At 49.6% G+C, this 8648-nt stretch overlaps 1 pseudogene; it reads right to left on the bottom strand.

The window, feature by feature from the left end:
* LOC115182376 (polysialoglycoprotein-like) lies at window positions 1–2802 on the bottom strand (annotated as a pseudogene).
* Window positions 2803–8648: the final 5846 nt, after the last annotated feature.

Below are 8648 nucleotides of genomic sequence, written 5' to 3'. Positions count from 1 at the left end.
TTACAGTTAATGTTTAATTGAGCCAAAACAAGCAAATGCAGTTACACACAAAAACAACCTGGACTAGAGTACCCATGAACTCTTGCATGGACCCCGAGCACCATGTCCCACGTCAGATATCCATGTTTGTGGTCAACGGGGGCTCCGATGAAGCGGTGAACAGTTCCTTAGAGGTAGCGTCGTCAGACGGGCCAGTCGCAGCTCCAGAGGTAGCGTCGTCAGACGGGCCAGTCGCAGCTCCAGAGGTAGCGTCGTCAGACGGGCCAGTCGCAGCTCCAGAGGTAGCGTCGTCAGACGGGCCAGTCGCAGCTCCAGGTAGCCCAGGGTAGCGTCGTCAGACGGGCCAGTCGCAGCTCCAGAGGTAGCGTCGTCAGACGGGCCAGTCGCAGCTCCAGAGGTAGCGTCGTCAGACGGGCCAGTCGCAGCTCCAGAGGTAGCGTCGTCAGACGGGCCAGTCGCAGCTCCAGAGGTAGCGTCGTCAGACGGGCCAGTCGCAGCTCCAGAGGTAGCGTCGTCAGACGGGCCAGTCGCAGCTCCAGAGGTAGCGTCGTCAGACGGGCCAGTCGCAGCTCCAGAGGTAGCGTCGTCAGACGGGCCAGTCGCAGCTCCAGAGGTAGCGTCGTCAGACGGGCCAGTCGCAGCTCCAGAGGTAGCGTCGTCAGACGGGCCAGTCGCAGCTCCAGAGGTAGCGTCGTCAGACGGGCCAGTCGCAGCTCCAGAGGTAGCGTCGTCAGACGGGCCAGTCGCAGCTCCAGAGGTAGCGTCGTCAGACGGGCCAGTCGCAGCTCCAGAGGTAGCGTCGTCAGACGGGCCAGTCGCAGCTCCAGAGGTAGCGTCGTCAGACGGGCCAGTCGCAGCTCCAGAGGTAGCGTCGTCAGACGGGCCAGTCGCAGCTCCAGAGGCGGCGTCGTCAGACGGGCCAGTCGCAGCTCCAGAGGCGGCGTCGTCAGACGGGCCAGTCGCAGCTCCAGAGGTAGCGTCGTCAGACGGGCCAGTCGCAGCTCCAGAGGTAGCGTCGTCAGACGGGCCAGTCGCAGCTCCAGAGGTAGCGTCGTCAGACGGGCCAGTCGCAGCTCCAGAGGTAGCGGTCGTCAGACGGCCATTCGCAGCTCCAGAGGTAGCGTCGTCAGACGGGCCAGTCGCAGCTCCAGAGGTAGCGTCGTCAGACGGGCCAGTCCGCAGCTCAAGAGGTAGCGTCCGATCAGACCGGGCCAGTCCGCAGCTCCAGAGGTAGCCGTTCGTCAGACGGGCCAGTCGCAGCTGCCAGAGGTAGCGTCGTCTAGACGGGCCAGTCGCAGCTCCATAGGTAGCGTCGTCAGAAAGTGTGCCAGTCGCAGCTCCAGAGGTAGCGCCTCGTCAGACGGGCCAGTCGCAGCTTCAGAGGTAGCGTCGTCAGACGGGGCCAGTCGCAGCTTCAGAGGTAGCGTCGTCAGACGGGCCAGTCGCAGCTTCACAGAGAGTTGAGCGTCGTCAGACGGGCCAGTCGCCTTAGGCTCCAGAGGTAGCGTCGTCAGACGGGCCAGTCGCAGCTCCAGAGGTAGCGTCGTCAGACGGGCCAGTCGCAGCTTCAGAGGGTAGCGTCGTCAGACGGGCCAGTCGCAGCTTCAGAGGTAGCGTCGTCAGACGGGCCAGTCGCAGCTTCAGAGATAGCGTCGTCAGACGGGCCAGTCGCAGCTTCAGAGGTAGCGTCGTCAGAGGACATGCGCCTCAGCTTCTCCTCAGAGGACAGGGCATCATTTGCCTGAGAGCTACCATGGTTTGGAGACGCTTGGGATTCTACTTCATTAGTCTCTAAATACTCTAGAGAAAAAACAAAAGGAACAGTTGGGTATTCTACAGCAACACATCTGTTCCACACGGTCTAGGCCGAATTGCCAGTCGAATGTTGAACATCAACCCACACAGTTTTCAAAGTATATGTTTCAGGCCGTACCTTCCTGTCTTGTTTAGCGTCAGACCCTATGGATCGGAGCAAGGCCAGGGCATGCTCAATGGAGACGTCATTTGATGACAGCTCTGAAAAACGTAGGTTAAGGTACACAAGCAAAATTACCAAATCAAAGGCTTTGACAACGTTATTTAGACTGAGTTACTCTATGGTGTTGAATGAGTGTCAAACACAGCAGCACCATAGACACAGTGACAAAGAACATAGCTAGAAGGGTTGTGGAAAGAAACACTTACCTCCAAGTCTCCTCTGCAGAGAGACTTGATCTTGCTTCTGGGACTTTCCAACAGGGTAACAAGAAACTGAGGAGAAAGTGTTGACAGAAGTTCAGTTCACACAAAACAGCTACATATATTAATAATAGCAGTGAAGAATAAAAGATGACCAATGCGGAAGAAACAGACAGTCAAATTTGAATCTCCAACTTATAAAGTTAAGCATATTTCCCAAACAAATCCCTTCAATCCAAATAAAACGTTAGTGAACCAACCTTTGACAACCCCCACAGTCATCACAAAGAGCAGCAATTCTCTCACACCTCCCATGATCATGAGAATAGTCTGTGTTATCAACAGGTAATGTCTTCCCATGGCCTGTATGAGGCTTATATAGGCCACTAATGACCGTTTACCTGACAAACATGACTTAACGATCAATTAACAAGCTTGATTGAGGTGTTACATTCAGATAGAAATAGACCATGTAGAACATATGTTGATTCTTTGGTGGGCAGGCAATCTTTTCTACTCCATATATTGCATTTATATCTGTAATGTTTAACCCTAATGGTCTCAGAATCTTCAAAGATATTAGGGGGAAATAAACACTGTACCCAAATCCACTTTTTACAATGTTCCTGGGAAATGGGTAGGCCTCCACCATATAGTCCTTCACAGTTTTACAGCTGTGATATATTTATTTATTTACATAGATCACATACTTAAATATATATATGTTAGCTGTAGGTAGCTTTGGGATAAAATTCCCATATTGTATTGTTACTAACATAAATCATAATATATCATATTTTCCTCATTTGCTCTGTAGGAGGATGTGGATGGCTGCAAACTTTCTACTTTTAAACTCGGACAAAACAGAGATGCTTGTTCTAGGTCCCAAGAAACAAAGAGATCTTCTGTTGAATCTGACAATTAATCTGGATGGCTGTACAGTCGTCTCAAATAAAACTGTGAAGGACCTCGGCGTTACTCTGGACCCTGATCTCTCTTTTGAAGAACATATCAAGACTGTTTCAAGGACAGCTTTTTTCCATCTACGTAACATTGCAAAAATCAGAAACTTTCTGTCCAAAAATGACGCAGAAAAATGAATCCATGCTTTTGTTACTTCTAGGCTGGACTACTGCAATGCTCTACTTTCCGGCTACCCGGATAAAGCACTAAACAAACTTCAGTTAGTGCTAAATACGGCTGCTACAATCCTGACTAGAACCAAAAAATGTGATCATATTACTTCAGTGCTAGCCTCCCTACACTGGCTTCCTGTTAAGGCAAGGGCTGATTTCAAGGTTTTACTGCTAACCTACAAAGCATCACATGGGCTTGCTCCTACCTATCTTTCCGATTTGGTCCTGCCTTACATACCTACACGTACGCTACGGTCACAAGACGCAGGCCTCCTAATTGTCCCTAGAATTTCTAAGCAAACGGCTGGAGGTAGGGCTTTCTCCTATAGAGCTCCATTTTTATGGAATGGTCTGCCTACCCATGTGAGAGACGCAGACTCAGTCTCAACCTTTAAGTCTTTACTGAAGACTTATCTCTTCAGTAGGTCCTATGATTAAATATAGTCTGGCCCAGGAGTGTGAAGGTGAACGGAAAGGCTGGAGCAACGAACCGCCCTTGCTGTCTCTGCCTTGCCGGTTCCCCTCTTTCCACTGGGATTCTCTGCCTCTAGCCCTATTACAGGGGCTGAGTCACTGGCTTACTGGTGTTCTTCCATGCCGTCCATGGGAGGGGTGCGTCACTTGAGTGGGTTGAGTCACTGACGTGGTCTTCCTGTCTGGGTTGGCGCCCCCCCCCCCCCTTGGGTTGTGCCATGGCGGAGATCTTTGTGGGCTATACTCGGCCTTGTCTTCGGACGGTAAGTTGGTGGTTGTAGACATCCCTCTAGTGGTGTGGGGGCTGTGTTTTCGCAAAGTGGGTGGGGTTATATCCTGCCTGTTTGGCCCTGTCCGGGGGTATCATCGGATGGGGCCACAGTGTCTTCTGATCCCTCCTGTCTCAGCCTCCAGTATTTATGCTGCAGTAGTTTATGTGTCGGGGGGCTAGGGTCAGTCTGTTACATCTGGAGTATTCTCTTGTCTTATCCGGTGTCCTGTGTGAATTTAAATATGCTCTCTCTCTTTCTCTCTTTCTTTCTTTCTTTCTGTCGGAGGACCTGAGCCCTAGGACCATGCCTCAGGACTACCTGGCATGATGACTCCTTGCTGTCCCCAGTCCACCTGGCCATGCTGCTGCTCCAGTTTCAACTGTTCTGCCTGCGGCTACGGAACCCTGACCTGTTCACCGAATGTGCTTGTTGCACCCTCGACAACTACTATGATTATTATTATTTGACCATGCTGGTCATTTATGAACATTTTAACATCTTGACCATGTTCTGTTATAATATCCACCCGGCACAGCCAGAAGAGGACTGGTCACCCCTCATAGCCTGGTTCCTCTCTAGGTTTCTTCCTAGGTTTTTGGCCTTTCTAGGGAGTTTTTCCTAGGGAGTTTTTCCTAGCCACCGTGCTTCTTTCACATGCATTGCTTGCTGTTTGGGGTTTTAGGCTGGGTTTCTGTACAGCACTTTGAGATTTCAGCTGATGTACGAAGGGCTAAATAAATACATTTGATTTGATTTAAGGTGTTGCTGCATGTTTGTCGTGGACGCATCGTCACTCTTGATGTTCTTTTTCCAGATTGCAAGTGAAACACCTTTAGATGTGGTAAGTGCCAGTTGGTAACTTTTCCTCACACTTGCTTGTTTAAGGTATGGATGCAACACCCCAGTATGTCTGCAGGGGCTGGTCATTGAGATTTACCATGTTACACATGCTACTAGACTAACCTTCCAAGTAAACATGTTACAAGTCTGAACTGTACGTCCTTGTCTTTCCTCAACTAATTGAAAGCTCAGGGACAGACATCCTGAACGACTTTGATGTCAGAGCTCCCATCAACCCTCTACACCTCGCTGTGAGTAAAGTCTACCTGCTCCTGTAGTGGTCTCCATATGACAAATGGCACCCTATTCCCTATTTAGTACACTACTTTTGACCAGATCCTTATAGGCCCTGATCAAAAGTAGTTCACTACATAGGGAATAGGGTGCTATCTGGGAAGCAGGCATGGTGTTGATTTTCCACAGGAAGTTGACTGTCCTGACAGACTCACACACCAAATTCCTATCTATTCCTGATTCGTGTAAAATACATGCATATTCTACACAGTGATGATGAGGATGATTTCCTTATTTTGCCATTTGAGTTAATCAACCTCAGAGGAGAAGTAGAGTGTTTGTTTCTCAATCCCACGCTTGGCAGGGACCTCCGATGTTGATGCTGGGCGGGAGCAAAAAAGGGCTCCCGATTGAAAGACTCTGGTCTACTTTAGAGGTCTAGCACTGTATTTCTGTTCAGGCGTACCACTGGTCTACTATAGGACATTGATTATATATCTATTCAGGCGTACCACTGGACTTTGCTTGAGACTGTGTTTGTGTTTCTATTCAGGCGTACCACGGCCACCACCATGCTATGGAGGTCCTGGTTCAGTCTCTGCTGGATCTAGACGTGAGGGACAGCCAGGGGCGCACCCTCTGGACCTGTCTGCCTTAAAAAGTAATGAAGAGAGGTTGGGCCAGTGCGTTGTGGCCAGGGGGTTTTCATAACCAAGTAATGAAGAGATGGAGATTGGATCCAGAGGGTTGGAGACAGGAGGTTGGAGCCAGTGGGTTGGGACCCAGTGTGTCGGGACCCAGTGTGTCAAGTTTGCTGACGACACGAAGGCGATGAGAGGTCAGGGACTTGGCATTGTGGTGCCAGGACAACCTCTCCCTCAATGCCAGTAAGACCAAGGAGCTGATCGTGGACTACAGGAGCAAGAGGGGAGAGCACGTCCCCATCCAAGATAGAACGACCAAAGGGGGCGGTGTTGCAATCTACTGCAGAGATAGCCTGCAGAGTTCTGTCCTGCTATCCAGGTCTGTACCCAAACAATTTGAACTTCTACTTTTAAAAATCCACCTCTCCAAAAACAAGTCTCTCACCATTGCCGCCTGCTATAGACCCCCCTCGGCCCCTAGCTGTGCTCTGGACACCATATGTGAACTGATTGCCCCCCATCTATCTTCAGAGCTCGTGCTACTAGGTGACCTAAACTGGGACATGCTTAACACCCCAGCCATCCTACAATCCAAGCTTGATGCCCTCAATCTCACACAAATTATTAATGAACCCACCAGGTACAACCCCAAAGCCGCAAACACTGGCACCCTCATAGATATCATCCTAACCAACGTGCCCTCTAAATACACCTCTGCTGTTTTCAACCAAGATCTCAGCGATCACTGCCTCATTGCCTGCACCCGTAATGGGTCAGCGGTCAAACGACCTCCACTCATCACTGTCAAACGCTCCCTGAAAGATTTCAACGAGCAAGCCTTTCTAATCGACCTGGCCCTGGTATCCTGGAAGGATATTGACCTCATCCCGTCAGTAGAGGATGCCTGGTTATTTTTTAAAATGCCTTCCTCTCCATCTTAAATAAGCATGCCCCTTTCAAGAAATTTAGAACGAGGAACAGATATAGCCCTTGGTTCTCCCCAGACCTGACTGCCCTTAACCAACACAAAAATATCCTGTGGCGTTCTGCATTAGCATCGAACTGCCCCCGCGATATGCAACTTTTTAGGGAAGTAAGAAACCAATACACACAGGCAGTTAGAAACGCCAAGGCTAGCTTTTTCAAACAGAAATTTGCTTCGTGCAACTCCAACTCTAAAAAGTTCTGGGACATTGTAAAGTCCATGGAGAATAAGAACACCTCCTCCCAACTGCCCACTGCACTGAGGATAGGAAACTTTGTCACCACCGATAAGCCCACTATAATTGAGAATTTCAATAAGCATTTTTCTACGGCTGGCCATGCTTTCCACCTAACTACCCCTACTGCATTCAACAGCACTGCACCCCCCACAGCTACTCGCCCAAGCCTCCCCCATTTCTCCTTCTCCCAAATCCATTCAGCTGATGTTCTGAAAGAGCTGCAAAATCTGGACCCCTACAAATCAGCTGGGCTTGACAATCTGGACCCTTACTTTCTAAAATGATCTGCCGAAATTATTGCAACCCCTATTACTAGCCTGTTCAACCTCTCTTTCGTGTCGTCTGAGATTCCCATAGATTGGAAAGCAGCTGCTGTCATCCCCCTCTTCAAAGGAGGTGACACTCTTGACCCAAATTGCTACAGACCTATATCCATCCTACCCTGCCTTTCTAAGGTCTTCGAAAGCCAAGTCAACAAACAGATTACTGACCATTTCGAATCCCACCGCACCCTCTCCGCTATGCAATCTGGTTTCAGAGCTGGTCATGGGTGCACCTCAGCCACGCTCAAGGTCCTAAACGACATCGTAACCGCCATCGATAAGAAACAATACTGTGCTTTGCATCTAAGATAATTGTGTAGTTTAGAGTAATTATTACTAAGTAGCCAGCCGCAACGCCAGACGTAGTCAACACACCTAGTCATCATTAATCCACTGCTAGCTAGCTAGCCAACAGCTAGCCAACCGTTACCGACTAGCAGCGCTGTAGATACCAATACTTTACAACGGAACGATTTGACTAGTGCAGTGTTGGCTAGCTAGCTACATAGTTGTCTTTGTCATAGCTTGATAATTGTGTAGTTTAGTAATTACCGAGGTTAGCTAGCCAGCTATTGCCGTCCCCCGCGACGCCATTTTTCCTAACCCAGCCAACTAGTAACACTGTAGAAACTAAAATACATTACAAAGGAACGTCTTGATTAGTGTTATGTTAGCTAGCTACAAAGTTGCTTTTGTATCATGACAAGGTGTAGTACTGAAACTATCGAGGTCACCTAGCCAGCTACACCTAGCCAGCTACACGGTCAAACAAAGTCAACAACGCAGCCACTGCTAGCTAGCCTACTCCACCAGCCAGCAGTACTGTATCATTTCGTCATTTTAGTCAATAGATTTTCTGCAACGTAAGCTTAACTTTCTGAACATTCGAGACGTGTAGTCCACTTGTCATTCTAATCTCCTTTGCATTAGCGTAGCCTCTTCTGTAGCTTGTCAACTATGTGTCTGTCGATCCCGGTTCTCTCCACTCTGCACAGGCCATACAAACGCTTCACACCGCGTGGCCGCTGCCACTCTAACCTGGTGGTCCCAGCGCGCACGACCCACGTGGAGTTCCAGGTCTCCGGCAGCCTCTGGAACTGCCGGTCGGCGGCCAACAAGGCTGAGTTCATCTCAGCCTATGCTACCCTCCAGTCCCTAGACTTCCTGGCGCTGACGGAAACATGGATCACCACAGATAACACTGCTACTCCTACTGCTCTCTCCTCGTCTGGCCACGTGTTCTCGCATACCCCTAGAGCATCGAGCCAGCGGGGTGGTGGCACTGGAATCCTCATCTCTCCCAAGTGGACATTCTCTCTTTATC

This window comes from Salmo trutta, unplaced genomic scaffold (genome assembly GCF_901001165.1).
Source record: "Salmo trutta unplaced genomic scaffold, fSalTru1.1, whole genome shotgun sequence".
Taxonomy (NCBI): Eukaryota; Metazoa; Chordata; class Actinopteri; order Salmoniformes; family Salmonidae; genus Salmo; species Salmo trutta.
Note: the sequence above shows the minus strand (reverse complement) of the source record. Positions and strands in the feature narration are given on the sequence as shown.